This window comes from Fukomys damarensis, unplaced genomic scaffold (genome assembly GCF_012274545.1).
Source record: "Fukomys damarensis isolate Sample0158 unplaced genomic scaffold, DMR_v1.0_HiC HiC_scaffold_19, whole genome shotgun sequence".
NCBI classification, from domain to species: Eukaryota; Metazoa; Chordata; class Mammalia; order Rodentia; family Bathyergidae; genus Fukomys; species Fukomys damarensis.
This window is the reverse complement of record NW_022900931.1, coordinates 60,086,768-60,104,746: the sequence shown is the minus strand read 5'-3', so window position 1 is coordinate 60,104,746 and position 17,979 is coordinate 60,086,768. Positions and strand designations below refer to the sequence as shown.

The window sequence follows — 17,979 nt, the reverse complement described above, 5'->3', positions numbered from 1 at the left end:
TTTTTTTTCTTTTTTTGGTACCAGGGATCCAACTCAGGTCCCAATTATTTTAAATTGTCAGGTATTTATCAGGAGACAGATGAGAATCCCTTTGTCTTCTTAGGTCATTTACAAGAAACATCGATAAAACAAACATTTCTGGCTTCTGATTTGAGAGGGAAACAGATAATTCTTAAGAATAATTTGGAAACTGGATAAAGATGAGGTTTTTCTATAAAATGGAATACTACTCAGCCATAAAGAATGAGAAATTAGGTTCATTCACAGGAAAATGTATACATATTGAGGATATACTCCGAAGTGAAATAAATAAGTCACACATGTGTAAATACAGAATAGTTTCTCTGGTGTGAAAAACTATAATAGTACATAAGATCCTAATGAGATAATTGACCATGTGAAACAGGAAGAAAGGGGCTAAAGGTGTAGGGAAAGTGGGAAGGGTAGGGGAAAGGTAATAAGGGAAAAGAAAAAAATATGAGAAAATGAGAAAATGGAAATGAAGTGTTTGTAAATGGGGAGGGGAAGAGGGGTGAATGGAGGGCAGGGACAAGGGGAAAAAATTAGAATCAAGACCTGTCATGTAAAGGTGCAAGATCCCAAAAAATGAGTGTAACTGTACTGTATACCTGAAATGCACCAATAAACTCAATAAGGAAAAAAAAGAATAAGTTAACAAAATATTTTATGCTTAGTAAAAAGAAGCTTGTGTGCAGCTTAGGAAGCATCCACAGCAGGTATATGATTGAAACCTAATAAAGTAAGTTGTTGGCTGATGTAGGTTCTAATAGCATCAGCCTTTTAGCACTGGTCTTGATTACACAGGAGATGGAGCAGTCATCACAATTTAGAAAATATATTTAAGAAATCATTGTCAACTTTTATAATGTTTCAAGCCCATTCTCTGTTGATAGCCTCCACATTTATATGGTTAATTCATTGTTGCTGTGTTTCTTCTCTATGACCACATACCTTTTATTTTCTTTCATGTGTGGATTCTTAAGATGTTGCAGAAGGTTCATTCTTGAAAGCCTGTCTTCAGGCTTTCATACAGATTCTCTCCCTCTAGCTACCTTCTCTAGCAACAACATATTTTTTAAAATGCACAGAAAACAAGCAGTGACAGTGGTAAATTCCTCAAATTACTAAGTGTAGCATGCCAAAGAGAGGTGTATGTAAATAGCTGGAGATGGTATATGGTCCAGAGTCTGGCATAAAATATATTTTTTTCTGAGCACTCCCTCCATTCCGCTCACCCGAACACATGCAAGATGTAGCAAAACCGCTTTAGAAGCTTGCTTCTCTTTGCCAGCTGTGAACTTATCTGTTGCCACAAGAGCATAGGAATCGGATGTGAACCTGTAATTTCCAAAGCCCTTTAGCCACTTCAGTTGATGACAGAACATAAAAGGCAAAATTCCCAAATGTACGCATCAGTCTGTCTCTACTTTTTAGAAAACTAGCATAAAATGGGAAAGTGCCATTTTTATTTCTCCTAGTTGAATCTTACATGTCCTTTTGACACAAAAAGGTATATACATAACACAATGACACAACATTTTTTCAACTGGACAACTATCAAAACCCTGTGGATGTATAGGACAAAACAAGGTTGGCCAGGAAAAGAGAATTCTTCCTATAACTGGTAATCTGACACAATGTCCTATTGCCACTTTTTTAAAAAGTTCCATTTTCAGTTTGTTCAAGTTTATTTTCAATCCCTCTTGATAAAAAAAATCAAGCATTTGTAATTTATGCGTGCTGATCTTCATCAAAAGCTCATTCTCTGGGTCAGATCAGTGATGTCCGAATATCTATAAAGATCAGGTTCATTGTCACTAACATCTGGCATTACAGAGGGATCTGACGGTCCCTCTACTGTTTCATGAAGTACCGTTTCCCCTTAATATTTGGAGAAAAAGGGGTGGTGATTTAACTCAGTGGTGCTGCCACCTGACTCACAAGCACAAGGTCCCAAGTTTGATCCCCAGTACAAAATAAAAATGGAGAAAAATATCGGTTTGCCTTAATTTTATTTGTTTGTCAAGATCATTTTTTTGTTAAAGGAAGTACTAGATATTCTTTGTCTTTATCTTCACACTCTATACTGCAATTACTATCAATGTCTTGATCACATAGACTTCCATTTTCTTTTTCTGAGGTTTCCTCTGGTCGTGGTGTGAAGAATGTATTTACCCCAAAGTGAAATATTTTGTCCTTTTTAGCATCTTGTTCTGTTTGTAGAAGAATCCTACTTTGATGTCACCACACATGGATGACAGCTGAGGGAACTCAAAATACATGACCTTGTCTTCCTGTCTTGTGGGTCCTGGAATGGATGAATATATCTTCACCTTTAGCTGGCAGACCACAAGCAGGATTACAAGTTCCACCACTGAATATCAAAATAGTTTCAAACATCATCTTGTGAAACAACAGTGCCACTGGCCTATAATCCAAAAGATTCTTCAATAGGTAGCTGTAATAACACACATAACACTTCTGACTGGGACTAGTTACTTCCTCTTTGTCTCTGGCCCCTACTTCTCCTTAGATATTTAGGGCCTTTAAAAATTTGCCCTAATGTAATAAAAATGCACAAATCATTAAACTGGTCCACTCCTTTCCAGCTTTACTGTGAATTGCTGCAACATGATTGTCATCTTCACTTAGTCATTGGTCCAGATCTTCACAAGAAATATTTGATAAGTTCTAGCTGTGTTGGATTTTGGTCTTCAAAAGAATGCTGTGCAACTCTGCAGTTAAATTTGGTGGTATCATAATGTCTTTCAGCACATAGATTTTGTATCTTGTAATGGTTTTTATGCTTTGAATCTAAAAACCTTACTACATCATCAAAATTTTTCTTATACATACCTTCAACTATTTCTTCAGGAAATCCCATAGCAATAATGTTTGGATAAATATATATCAAGTCTAAGTAGAATCCATCCTCTTGATACCTCCTTTTGCTCCAGATAGCTCACTTGATACTTTAAGAGAATTGTCCCCTCAGTATTCTATAATTGAGACCAGTAGGAGGCCAAGAAAAGATAATGGAAACCAAGAGAAAGTGGCTGCTTTGGTTATAGCCTTAAAAGAAATGGGCTCTAAGTCTCATCTTGTGGGCTCCAGGGAGAGCCCAGTAAATAATCACACTTGTGAGCACTGCTGTGGAAAGCCAGGCCACTGTAGGTGGCACTGTGATAAAAATTGTCATAGCAAGAGCCACCTGAGCCATGCCCTGATTATGAAGATGATCAATAGAGGTCAGACTTTGCCCTGAGATGGAGGTTCCAGAGATCAGACCCAACTTACCCACTGGCAGTATCTTCCCAGAGTGTCCACGTTTGCATAACTGTGGCTTTCAGAGACCTAAGAATTATGGTAATTCAGGCCAGTAATTCTAGCTAGTTAGAAGGCTGAGGCAAGAATATCAAAATTTTGAAAACAACCTGAGCAATATAGTGAGACTTTCACAAAACAAAACAACAACAACAACAACAAAGGCTAGGTGTGGTTGTGCACTCCTGTGATCCCAGCACTCTGAGAGGCTAAGGAAGAAAGATCAGGAATTTAAACCCAGCCTGGGCAAATCTGAAAGATCCTATCTTTTTTAAAAATTAATTTTATTGATATATTTAGTGTACCCACTATAAATGGTGTTAAATAAGTCACACATGTAAATACTGAATAGTTTCTCTGGTGTGAAAAACTATTAGTACATAAGATCCTAATGAAATAATTGACAATGTGAAATAAGAAGAAAGCGCTAAAGGTGTAGGGAAAGTGGGAAGGGTAGGGGAAAGGTAATAAGGGAAAAGAAAAAATATGAGAAAATGAAAAAATGGAAATAAAGTATTTGTAAATGGAGAGGGGAGGAGGGGGTGAAGAGAGGGCAGGGACAAGGGGAAGAAATGAGAACCAAGACCTGTCATGTAAAGGTACAAGATCCCAATGATAAATGTAACTTTACTGTATACCAAAAATGTACCAATAAACTCAATGAGGGGAAAAAACATAAATGGTGTTTACCTCAGGCTTGTAGGACATACAATGAAAGGAGAAGAATCAAGTAGATGATCAGCAAGAGTGTGCACATCTCAGTGAGGACACTGCATGGACCAGGGTTGTGTGGTGTTGGAGGGGGCATGCAGATCCTGGTCAAGGTCCCATCCTGAAACAAGCTGCACAGGCACACAGGAAACAGCCAGAGGTCTTCCCAGATTCCACCAGTAAATGTGGGCAGATCCCAGTAAGAAGGATGCATGGATAAGAGCTGAGTTGTTGTGAACAGGTTGCAGCCAGAGTCCCACCCAAACACTAGCATCTTGGGCTGACAGACCCCTACCCAAAGCTAATGTGGAAAAAAGCTACACAGGCAGGCAAGCCACAGCCAGGGGCCTTCCCAGATACCATTGACACTTGCACAGTGTTGAGCAGCAGAGAAAAGCCCTTTCAAGAGTTTGCTGAGAATTGAAGACCACTGGGTCAGTAAAGTATCATCTTCAAAAAGGCAGATCAAGCTGTATCTGTTGAAGTGATAAGACTACAGAAACAAGTCTTATAACCAGATTTACAGATAACCTAAGGCAACCCAAAGGGAAAGGAGGAAGAATAATATGATACTCAACTACCTGGACTCCCTGAAAGGGCAATGAAAGAGGATCTGGAAAAAATGAAGTCAGAAATAATTTCTCAGTGAACAACAGAGATTGTGTCCACAGTGCAAGAAATGATTAATAATTCTAGAGCAGACACAGATGAAAATATTAGAGGAGCTGAGGAAAATGAAGGAATCCCAACATAGGAAACAAATGGAATAATAAAACAGATGCAGATATCAAGGAGATTAAAAACTCCATAAAAAAGTTTATACAGGAGAATGAGCCAATTTGAGATAAGAATATCAGGTATAGAAAACAGAATTACAATTAGTGACCAAGAAATAAAAAATTTCTTAAAATAGTAAAGGAATATGAGGAATCAATCCAAAAGCTGTGAGATGATGCAAAGAATAACAAGACTGAATGGAGTCAATGAAGAAACAGGAGAGAGTACCAATGACATAAAAAACTATTCACAGAAGTAATGGCAGAAAATTTCCCAAGCAGGGGAAAAGAACTTGACATATATACAGATAAGTGAGACATATAGGACTGCAACTAGCCATGATAAAAAAAATCTACACCTAGACATATAATAGTTAAGACTCTAGTAACTCAACAGAAGAAAATTCTACAAGCAGTCAGAGAAAAGAAACAAATCACATACAAAGGAAAGCCCATCAGAATCACAGCAGACTTTTCAATGCAAACACTCAAGGCAAGAAGAGCCTGGAGTGAAGTATTTCAAGTCCTAAAGGAAAACAACCTCCAACCCAGATTGATGTACCTTGCAAAACAATCTTTCAAAATTGGTGGTGAAATAAGATACTTTCATGACAAAAAGGACTTTAGGAACTTCATGAATGCCAAACCAGCACTCCAGAAAATTTAAACAATATCCTAGCAAGACAATGAGGATCACAGCCTCAGGAAGCCCAGCAGAATGAATCCATTAGGCACTACAAACAATTTAATGAAAAGGGAGAGAATCCAATGATAAGAAAAGTTCATGACAAGGATAAGTCAATACGTAACAGGTATAAGCATCCATGTGAATGGTCTCAATTCAGCAATCAAAAGAAGTAGACTGGCAGAATGGTTCAAGAAGCAAGATGCAACAATATGCTACATGCAAGAAACACACTTAATTAAAAAAGAAACTCAGAGACTGAAAATTGAAGTGTAGAAAACAGTACCCCATGCAACAGGAACCCAGAGAAAAGTATTTGCAGATCAAATCAATTTCAAACTAACACTAATAAAGAGAGATAAAGAGGACATAAAATCCTTGTAAAGGGAACAATCCAAGAGGAAGAGATGACAATTATAAAGATATATGCACCAAATACTTGTGTACCCAACTATGTAAAATGAATTCTAATGGACCTGAAAGCCTCAAATAAGCACTAATACAATAGTAGTGGAGGACCTCAATACCCCACTGTCACAAACAGATTAATTAGACAAAAAATAAACAATGAAATACTAGAACTCAATCAAACTCTTGAATAAATATACTTAATCCCACAAAATTAGAATACACACACTTTTTGGCTGCACACAGGTCATTCTCCAAAATAGACCACATACTTGCTCACAAAACATGTTTGAGAAAGTGTAAAAGAATTAAAGTTATCCCCTGTGTATTATCAGACCATAGTGCAATGAAGTTGATGATCAATAATAAAAGAAACCATAAGAATTTCATAAACAAACCCAAAGTTCATGCAAGGGTGGAAATTGCTCTGAACCACACATCATAGGGTCCAAAGCCAGGGAGAGCAGTGGGAGATGAAGAAAAGATGAAGAAACCAAGACAGAAGCATATGTTTTATGATGGTGGCTGAAAGTTGAGACCAGGGTGAACCATATCTTGTTGCAAGCTAATGGTCGCATTGAGTATCATGCAATCTTTATTTATAGTGGCAGGCAAACAGTAAGAGAAGGCAGGGCAAATAGTTCTATGTTACCTTATTGGCCTAGGCAGAATGTACCATGATCATTTTGTGGTTGGTGCATGTACAGGAAGGGAACAGGATAGGATATAATGTAGCTGTCTTCTGGGGCTGTACCATCCAGGGTCTACAAAATGAGTCAAATAGATTGTCTGTTTGATTCTCTAATGTATGGAGGAGAAAGAAAGTAGGGAAGAGAAAGGGAGCAGGGAGGAGAGAGGTCCATCTTCAGGTTCATCCTGACACAGGAAAAAACAAGGATCGGAGCAGAAATCAATGCAATGGCATCTAGGAGAATGATACAAAAAAAGTCAATGAAGCAAAGTTCTTGGAAAGAATAAACAAAATTGACAAACCCTTAGCCAACACTATAAAAAGAAAGAAAGAGAACCAAAATCCATGCAATTAGGAATGAAAAGGGTGAAATTACAACAGATCCAGCAGAAATCAAGAGGACATCAATTCCTATTTTGAGAACCTATATGCCAATAAGATTAAAAAACACAGAAGAAATGGAAAGATTCCTAGATACACAAGAATTACCAAACTTGAACAAAGAAGACCTAAAAATTCTAAATAACCCAACATCAATCAATGAAATTGAAAATGTAATTAAAATCTTACCCACAAAGAAAAGCCCAGGTCCTGATGGCTTTACTGCTGAATTTTATGAAACATTTAAAGAAGTGTTGCCACTACTGCTAAAATTCTTCAGTGAAATTGAAAGAAAAACAATGCTACTGAATTCATTCCTGGAAGCAAGTGTCACTTTGATCTACAAGGCTGAGAAAGACCCAACCAAAAAACAGAACTAAGGGTCAATCTCACTAATGAACATAGATGCAAGATCCTTAATAAGATACTGGCAAATTGAATGGAGATCATCATGAAGATCATACCCCTGACCAAGTGGGATTCATCCCAGGGATGCAGGGATGATTCAACACACACACAAATCAATAAATGTAATACCCTATTTTAATAGAACTAAGGATAAAACCCATATGATCATCACAATAGATTCAGAAAAAGTGTTCCACAAAATCCAACACACATTCATGATAAAAACCCTACAGAAAATTTTGATGGATGGTCTCTTCCTCAACCTAACAAAAGTCATTTATGAAAAAACCAACAGCCAATATCATACTAAATGGTCAAAAACTGAAATCCTTCACACTAAAATCAGTAACAAGACAAGGATTCCACTATCACCACTCCTGTCAATATAGTTGTGGAAACATAAGCCCCAGAAATTAGACAAGAGAAAGAAGTAAAAGGAATGAAGATAGAAAACAAAGAAGTTAATTTGTCATTATTTACAGTTGATGTAATACTCTACATAGAAGATCCCAAGAACTCCACCAAAAAGTCTTCTAGACTTAGTAATCAAATTCAGTAGTGTTGTTAGATACAAGGTCAGCACACAAAAATCAATAGCTTTCATGTACACAAACAACAGACCCACCCTAAGAGGAATTTTAGCAACAACTTCTTTCACAACAGCATCCAAAAAATGAAATGCCTAGGAATGAACTTAATGAAAGAAATTAAAAACCTCTACTCTGAAAACAATAGCAATAGAAAATGAAAAGACTTCCCTTGCTCCTGGTTAGGAAGAACCAGTATAGAGAAAATGGCCATACTTCCAAAGGTGCTATATAGATTCAGTACAATTCCAATTGAAATTCCAACAGCTTACCTCACAGACCTTGAGAAAACAATCCAAGCATTCATTTGGAATCAGATGAGACGCAGAATAGCAAGAGCAATTTTAGGCAACAAAGACAGGTAGGGAGTATCACAAGCTCCAACTTGAAACTATATTACAAAGCTACTATGGTAAAAACAGCATGGTGCTGGCAAAGAAAAAGACTAGAGGACAAAGGGAACAGATTAGAAGATATGGAAACAACTCCAGACACACTCAGCCACCTCATCTTTGATAAAGGAGCCAAACACCCTCACTAGAGAAAAGATAACCTCTTTAATAAATGGTGCTGGAAAAACTGGGTTTCAACTTGCCAAAGCTTAAACATAGACTTATATATCTCACCATGCGCTAGACTAAATTGAAAGGGATTAAACATCCAAGCGCTAAAACAGAAACACTGAACTAACAGGAAGAGAGGTTACATAGAACCCTTGAATACAATGGCATGGGAAAAGATTTCATGAACAAAACCACAGTTGCCTGTGAACTAGCACAAACAATCAATAAATGGGATATCTTCTTATTAAAAAGCTTCTGCACAGCAAGAGAAATTTTCACCAGCTGTTCCTCAGGACAAAGTTCTGCTATCTAGAATATATAAAGAACTTTTAAAAAATCAGACCTCCAAAATTTAAAGACCCAATCCACAAATGGGCATCTGAGCTGAACAGATGTTTCCCAGACAGAATTAGAAATAACAAGTAAATATAGAAAAAAGATTCACCATCACTTGTCATTTGAGAAATACAAATGAAAAGAATGCTGAGATTTCCCCTCACCCAAAAAGAGCAAGTACTATCATGAAATGAACCAATAACAAACGCTGATGGGTCTGTGAGGAAAAAGAAGCCTTGCTCCATTGTTGGTGGGAGTGTAGACTGGTGCAACTGCTGTGGAAATAAGTACACAGATATCTCAGAAAACTAGGATTAGTGTTCTCATTTGACCCATCTATTCCCCTGCTGGATATCTTCCCAAAAGAATTAAAAGCATCATATCACAGTGATACATGTGTAGCCATATTTATAGAGGCACAGTTTGTAATGGCTAAAGCTTGCGAACAGCCCAATTGCCCATCAGCAGGAGACTGGATAAAGAAAATGTGGTTTTTTAAAAAAGTGGAGTACTATTCCTCCATTAAAAAATGAGAAATTAGACATATTTGTACCTAAATGAATGCACATTGAGGTGATACTCATAGCTGAAATAAATAGGACACATAACTGAAATAAATATGAAATAGTTTCTCTGGTGTGAGAAACTGAAAGTGTAAATAAGCATCAAAAGCCATAATAGATACTGTGAAATAGTAAAAGGTCCAAAGAGGAAGAGGAATTGGGAGGGATTGGGGAAAGGAAAGAAGGGAATGGGATTAATGTCAGAAAATGAAAAAAATGGAAACAAAGTCTTTCTAAATAGGGCTGGAGGGGTTGAAAGGGAATGCAGAAAAAATAAGAACCAAGACTTGTTATGAAAAGGTACAAATTTCCAACAGTGAACATCATTATAGTGTATACCTCAAATGTATCAATAAAACTCCTAAAAAATCAAGAAGAGTATCCTTTTATACTCTTGCTTTGCTTATTTCTTTGCTATATATTTACATTGCATATGCAAAAATATGAGCTAATTGCATAGCTGTCCTAGCTTTAGACAACTGTAACAAAAATGATCATTGAAAAAATATCGAGCATTGTGGGTAATATATACTGTTACTTTAGAACTTAGGTTATCCTTGTGTTTAGGTTTTTTTTTAATCAGTGAAAAAAAATGTAAACCTAAGTTTTGTATGATTTCATGGCCTGTCACAATCACTTGTCCTGAATGGATTAAGTGGTATTCGGAGTCAGTGACACTGGGGTGGATCTGCACTGCACTGCACTGCTATTCCTCCTCCTCCAGCTCCTCCTCTTTCTCCTCTTTCTCCTCTTTCTCCTCTTTCTCCTCTTCCTCCTCACACACTCAACATCTGTCTTCTAAAGCAGCAGTCAGAAAGCTGGAATTGGCTAATGTTAGGAAAAGCGGAACAAAAAAGACGGGCTTCCTGTGGGAATCAAACAGCACAGTCCTGACCTGCAAAGGGCAGAGACAAGGTTCCTCCCTCATGCTGAATTGTACCCAGGAGCCTCTTGGGGTCGACGTCCTGAAGGACAGAACTGGGCAGTGAGGGCACTGTGCTGCCCTGTGGCACAAAACCAAAGTTCCTGGGGTTTAACTGACTCCGGGAATAGCAGGGCAGGGAGAGCATAGGCTCTGGGGCCAGCAGACCTGGGCTGAGGCCCAGCTTTGTCATTTCCCAGCAGGGTGACTCTGGACAAATGCCTTCCTCCTGGACCTTCTTTCTCCTTCTGCACAATGGGCATATTAACCATGTCCACTTGGAGGAGTCAGTAAAATGCACAGGCTCCTCAACTTATAATGTGGGCTCCTCCCTGTGAATGCAGTGCAAATCAAAGATTTCATCAGTCAACAATACTTTTAACTCACCTAATCCATCAACCCGACCCCCCTAACTGGGTCACAGCACACTGCAGCCTTGGGTTGCTTCTCCCTGTGACTGGGTGGCTCACCAGGAGCTGAGTGTCGTACTTCACAGTGCTCACCTGAGAAAAGGTCATGATTCCAAGTTCCAAACCTGTGGACCATGGTAGAACTGAAAAATCATAAGTGGAACCAACCTAAGTCTGGGACTGCCTGTAGAGAGGATTACTTAGCACAATAAAAACTTAGTATGTGGTTATTATGACAGTCATTAATTATTTTTATTACTCAGAGCTGTCACACCAGTAATAATACCTGAGGCTGCAGAGTTTGGAGATAGTGAAATGGAGACTCTAATTTAGATCCTAAAATGAAAGCAAGAAGAATGAAGACAGTGATGCAATCTAGTCAAAGTGCAAACTCAGGCTCACCATGCCTAGTCTGCTTTGTTCCCCCAGGGAGGACTGTCCATGAGCCAGGATGTCAGGGACCGCTGCATGTTTCCAAGTTCAGTGGTGATTCCCAGGCTACCTTGGTATCCTGAGTGCACCAGACTTTAATCATGTAAATAAGAAAGAGCCATTCACTTAAATATTAATACACTGTACATAGTAACTGGAAAGCAAAATACCTCTCCAGATTACGAAGGGTGTTGTGTGTCTTGCTAAAGTCTGATTGTACCAAAGCAGCAAACCTTTACCCTGAAAAATATGACAGAAATAAGAAACATGGAGTATTTATCAGTTTTTCAATCTTTACCTTTTTGTTTTCTCAAGACATATATACTCTAGATGGTTTCAAGAGAATCCAAAGTTTGTCACCAAATGATATAGCTGGGGTTTTTTTTCCTTTTCTTTACTTTTTTTTCAGGTTTCTTTTGTTTCCATTCACTGATTGCAGATGGAGAGGCTGCTGTACCTGATGGAGTTGCTCATGCCTGGATGGCCCTGCTGGGGCCATGTACTGCTTCTACTTCCTGTTCCTGATGTGGTTGAGAAACACATCTGTCCTGCTTCCTTCTCTTGTCTCTGTCAGTTCCAAATCATTGATTCCTTTGGATTTGTTCCCAAGTGAAGACAGGTTCAGAGTGGCACATAGAGGGAATTCGTGAGCTCTTCAGAGGGTCCTCTTATGATGTGCTGTTCAATCCCAATCATTGCATTGCCTGTGAGGAAATAACCCAAATATAGGCAAGAATAATTTGAAAGAGCAATGGAAAATAGCAAAGTGTGGTAGTGGACACCTGCCATCCTACCACTCAGGAGGCTGAGGCAGGAGGATCACTGCTAGTTCAGTACAAGCCTGGGCTGCATAGTGAGTTTGAGGTTGGGTTGGAATGAATAGCCAGACTCTTTAACAATATCAGCAAGTGCAACAGCAGCAGCAGCACAACCACCACCACCATCAATGACAACAGCATGAATTGTATGACACAGTATCACTTGCACATATAGGGCAAAGGAAGAATGCCTGTTACCATCAACCAGACTTAAAGAAGTTCACAATTTATGCAGAGTTGGGGCTCAGGAAAATCTTGCCTGTGGAATAATTAGTTGCAGTCTCAACACTTTCCAAAACTCACTGGAAAAATATTACAAAGAAAATATGAAGGTATAAATGTTTCCCACATAATGTATTTGAATTCCAGAACAAATTCCAATAATATTCTTATGAATACAAATATCCAGCCTTTTAACAAGCTATGGGTCACAATATCTGGAATTAAAGTAAAATTGTCATGCAAAGATGAAGAAAAATATGTCCCGGAATGAAGAAGAAAAAAATATTAGTGAAAGCCAGGAGTAATGCTAAAATTATCAGAGTAAGACATTAAAAACTTATTGTCACTAAATTCCTTATGTTCAAAGACTTAAGAAAAGATACAGAAAGACCAAAAAAAAAAGGAAAGAAAGAAAAGATAGGGAAGATTGGAACAAAAGCCAAGTCAAATTTCTAGAGATGCAAAGTCCTACAGCATTTAAGATGGACAGTTTGTAATAGCTAAAACTTGGATACAGCCCATTTGCCCATCAATTGGAAACTGGATAAAGATGTGGTTTTAATATAAAGCAGAATACTACTCAGCCATAAAGAATGAGAAATTAGATTCATTCATAGGAAAATGGATACATATTGAGGATATACTCCTAAGTGAAATAAATAAGTCACACATGTGTAAATACAGAGTAATTTCTCTGGTGTGAATAAACTATAATAGTATATAAGATCCTAATGAGATAATTGACAATGTGAAATAGGAAGAAAGGGCCTAAATGTGTAGGGAAAGTGGGAAGGGAAGGGGAAATGTAATAAGGGAAAAGAAACAAATATGAGAAGATGAAAACATGGAAATGAAGTGTTTGTAAAGGGAGAAGGGAGGAGGGGTGAAGGGAGAGCAGGGACAAGGGGAAAAATGAGAACCAAGACCTGTCATGTAAAGGTACAAGATCCCAATGATGAATGTAACTGTACTGTATACCTAAAATGTACCAATCACAGTGATAACAAAACAAGGTACCTTGGTAAGCCAAGTGACAACAGGGAAAAATGACAGAAATTTAATGTCCCCCCCAAAAGGCAGGAAAAGGAAAAAAGTTAATAAAGTACTGGTAAGACAATAAGTTGTGTCTAGTTTTGTACCAAATAACATCTATAATAATATTACCTCCAATTCATTGAAAGATCTAAATTACTGCTTAATAAAGCTGTTAAAAATCTGAAAAATAAGCTGGACTTTGTAGCACTCATCTGTAATCCTAGCACTCTTTGAAACTGAGACAGCAGGACTGCAAGTTTGAGCCCAGCCTATGCAACTCAACCAATTAGTTAGAATTTGTCTCAAAAAATAAATTAGAAAAAGATTTGGGACATATAGCTCAGTGGGAAGGCCCTGAATTCGATCCCTAATGCCAAAATAACAAGTATTGAAGGCTGATAAGACATTTTTGGTGGAACAATGAGGAATAAAAGGAAAAGACAGAGACAATTTTCATGATATAAAGTGGGGACAAGGAGTAAACCTGCCTCTAGTGGAATGACCTGAATAAAACTATGGTTGGCCCACTTTTATTAGCAGTGGAAAGCCCAGCAGAAGGGGTAGCACATGTTTCATGGAAGAGCAACCATGCAGGATGTGTGCATAAAGGATTAAATTAATGTGGAACCAGATTTTCTCTACACCTAAATGTTTGTATATTGACAACTGTGCTCAGCAGATGCTGTCTTACCTCAGGAGTGCCTGATTAGCCACAGTCTGCCCATATCCAGAGGACATGCAGCCTTCTATATACTTCCCTGGGCCCACAGCATGATATTTGAGGAATTTGATAGGAATTGTAACTATGGGGGGTTTGAGGGATCCACTTATTGTCTTGCTTAGTTGTTAGCTAGTCCCAGTCATTGGCTTGGAGAGATTTTGTTTCCCCTTTAAAGAGGGTGGATTGGTTGCAGATCTTTGTGTTGGGCAGGGTGTCCAAATTTCTGAGTCTCTTGTGTTTCTCTCTAGCTGCTGTGTGCTTTTTGTGACCAGCAGCTAGTGATTTCACATGCTATTTTTTTGGCTGTCTTAAGAGGCATGAAGGGAAAGGGTTGATTTTTCTTCCTTTTAGGATTTGGCTACTATAGCTCTCCTATCTAGTGGTAAAAATCAGAGCAAGCCAGTGGCCTGTCTGTCACTAAATATTGTAAGATCTTGCCATCTTATAAAAGTCCTACCTAACCTTGCAGTTAGGGTATTGCCTTAGTCTAGTTATTATAAGCAGTTAGTTATAAAAGCACAAGAATGAGTCAGACAGAAAAGTTAAGCAAAACAGCAAATTAAGCAAATAGGTGCATAAACTGAAAAATGTAAAAGAAAATAAAGGAGTACACCCATGTTAACAGACTAATTCGAGTAGCTAAGCCTAGCTTAAAGATGAGAAGACAAATATAAGAACAAAGCATAAAAGATTGGGATGAGAATAGAAAGACAAAAACTCTTCCCTCCTGAAAATGACTCAACTAGGATACAATAAATTAGGCTTTACCAGTTCCGTCCTATCTTTGGATTTGGAGAAATCAGATAGATATGCATCATGACCATTTTTTTTTGAGCTCTCTTTGAATTCAAGCCCCTTCCCATGCTTTGCTTATGGACATAAGATCAGGACAGAGATCTCTAATTGGATTTTCTGCTCAGAATCCTTTTGTAATAGACCTCTATGATGAATCTTATCTTATTTCTAGTAAACTCATAACTTCTTTCTTTGGTTTGTGACTTCATTTTTTTATTGTTTACAGAAACAGTCAATTTCATACTGGAATTATGGTAACATCATTGGAGGTTCCACTGAGGTCTGAGATTAATAGGAGGTCAATCCCAAATGGAAGTTTTATTATTCTCTTTCTTTTTGGAATATGTTCTTGCTAAAATTGTTTCCATTTAGGAGAGAGAGATTTGTGCTGTTTTTTATAGACAACCTTAAGCCCTTACTTCTCTTCTGCCATTTCCCTGGTTGTAGAGTAGATTTGGGGAACAACATGCCTCAATAAAAACACAGGGCTTCTTCAGCCTTTTAGAGGTGACTAATGCAGCTGCTGTTCTAAAATCTAGGAGTATGGCCAGATCCTCACTCCACACAGGTATAAGGGAATGTCAAAATTGCTTTGCCTGTTTACTTTCCTGTTTGATCCTCCACTGGTGAGAGAGCAATTTTACCCTTTGATGTTCTTGTCTTTTAGACAAATGGCAGAGGGAGGAGGAACCACTCCCTGTATGCATGTACCTTTCTCTATGTCAGACCCAGGTGGACGTAAAGAGAGATTTGACCAATTTTCTGAAGTTCTCAGATGTTTTCTTGAGAAATTCAAAGGTATTGCCTTTGAATTTGTTGTTAGCAACTTAGGGTCCAATGGTTAAATTTGTTGGTTTGCTGCTGACAATTGGTGTTCTCTGCTAGATCAAATGGCCCCCACTGTCCTACATCCTAAAATGGCTCCTGCCTCCAGGAGATGAGTCCCTGTGTATGGGATGGGGAGAATGAAATATTCTTGCCATTGAACTCTCCTACCAATAGTACTTCCCACCAAGAGGTTCAAAAGCACCAATGAGTTTGAACCTTGCCTCTAGCTGCAGCCAATCACTTACCTCCATGATGCTCTCCCAGCTCTTATAAACCTCACCCAGCAAGAGGCTGGGTTCTGCTCTTGGCATTGTTCAAGATAGCCCAGCAGCTCTGCCCTCTCTTAAAAGCCTTGCCTTGGGTGTTTGTGTTTCATCTCATTTTCTTTCTCTCACTGACCAAACCAAAGGATAACATCTATTTTTTTTTAAAAAAAGGGATTTCTCCTAAACTAGCTCTGAGGAGATAGAGGAGCCCATTTGCCTCAAATCACCATCTCATCTTGTGCAGGTAGGGAAGGGTCCTTTAGAGTAAGAAAAAGAGAGGAGGGGAAGCATAGAAAGACAGTGCAGATCTTCACACTTACAATTTGTCCAAATTCAAAAATTTTTAAATATCACATCAAAATTAAATTTTGAGGTAAAATAATAAAATTTACAACAACAGCAAGTAAAAAGTATATGTAAAAGAAAGGTAGACATCAGGATATTTTTTTAAAACAAAGAAAAATGCTTTTTGCATGAGAAATGGTTTTGTATGTTAAAAATATTTTAGAAAGTTCAAACTAGTTTGTGAAAAGAACAAATGTTATTTAAACAAAAATCATGTTTAAAGCAAAAAATATTTTCTTAAAATATTGATCCACTTAGCAAAAAATTTCAGAAGCTGGCTCAAAAAATAAAATTGTATGTCTTATCAAGGTAATTTCTCCTGTTTTCTGTTGTCTGAATTTAGATTACCTAGAAATCTGAGTCTTAACAGAATCAAGGATTTAAAAAATATTGGGTGTTGATTTATTATAAAGTTATGAAAATGATACATCTGACTAAATGAACAACCATTATTTAATAGATCATTTTAGTATATTTGATAGCCTATATATTTGGAACTAAAAATGTATATACATTTGAGGATTAAATATTCTATGTGTATTGAAGTGTTGTCTGACTGTGCAGTTATAAAACTAGTGGTTGAATAGTTGAAAAATAATTGCACTTGAATAAGTGCACTTGAGCCAGGAGAGGAGGGAATAGAAAGGCTGGCTAGGGAAATAGTTGTGACCTATAATTTAATCTCAGGACTCATGTGCAGAACTGTTAGTTCCTAAAGCCCTGCATGTGAACCTCTCATAAGAACTCAAGCAGATTTTCAGTAGATGTCAGGCCTAGACCTGATGTCAGCTTGAGGCAAGGGTGATAAGAAAAGGACAGAACGCACTGAGTTTTGCCACTGTGCTCTCTCACGCACGGTGGTCTCACTTCAAGCTTTGGGGTGTGATTCTTTTCTTACTTTTACTTGGCACAAACTTGCTCTGAAGAGCCTGTTTTCTTTTCCTACTTTAATAAAACTTTGTTACTGTTTGTGTTTGATGAATTCTTTGCTCAGGATAGAAAGAACCTAGAAACCACATCTAGAAGGAGACAATAATGCCTCAAAATCTGATAACACTCATATATTATGCATTACATCTAGATGTTAAACTTACACCATAGTTAGAACTTTTGACATTTCTGCTTTTTATAGTAGGTCTTGTAGAAAACAGTTTATTTAGTTAACTTAATAATAAGGCAGTTAGCTAGTGGAAAGGCCTGAGATAGAATATTTTGATTAGCTGAATTGCTAAAAACTAAGAGAACATAGTGAAATAGGACTTTGTCCAGGAATGAACATTCTCAGATAACATAGAATGCAGCCCCTCCCATTTATTTATCTATTTGTTTTTCTCATATTGCTGATGGAACTAAGAACCTTGAGCTTGCCAGGCAGACGTGATGCAACTGAGCTAAATCTCTGGTCCTTTATCTTTGCTTTTTTTGAGACAGTGTCTTGCTATGCATTCTGAGTTCCTGAGTATTTTTTTTTTTTGTACCAGGAATCTAACTCCGGCAAGCTGAGTACCACTGAGCTAAATTCCCACCCTTAGTTCCTGAGTTTTGAGAAATCTTTTAAAAGGTGAATTTCCTCTAACATAAAATGTAGTTCTCCCCCTCATTAGGACTTTTGAGGTTATTATAATATAAGAGAAATAGTTCCTTCTAAGATTTCAGTTTATGGCAACCACTGTAAAAGAACTGGGCTAGACCACATTAAATCCTATCGTTTTTTTTTTAAAAAAAAACTTC

General features: G+C 37.7%; 1 pseudogene; it reads right to left on the bottom strand.

Moving 5' to 3' along the window:
- Positions 1-1,771: 1,771 nt before the first annotated feature.
- On the bottom strand, positions 1,772-2,424 carry LOC104855623 (annotated as a pseudogene).
- Between the last annotated feature and the right edge of the window lie 15,555 nt (positions 2,425-17,979).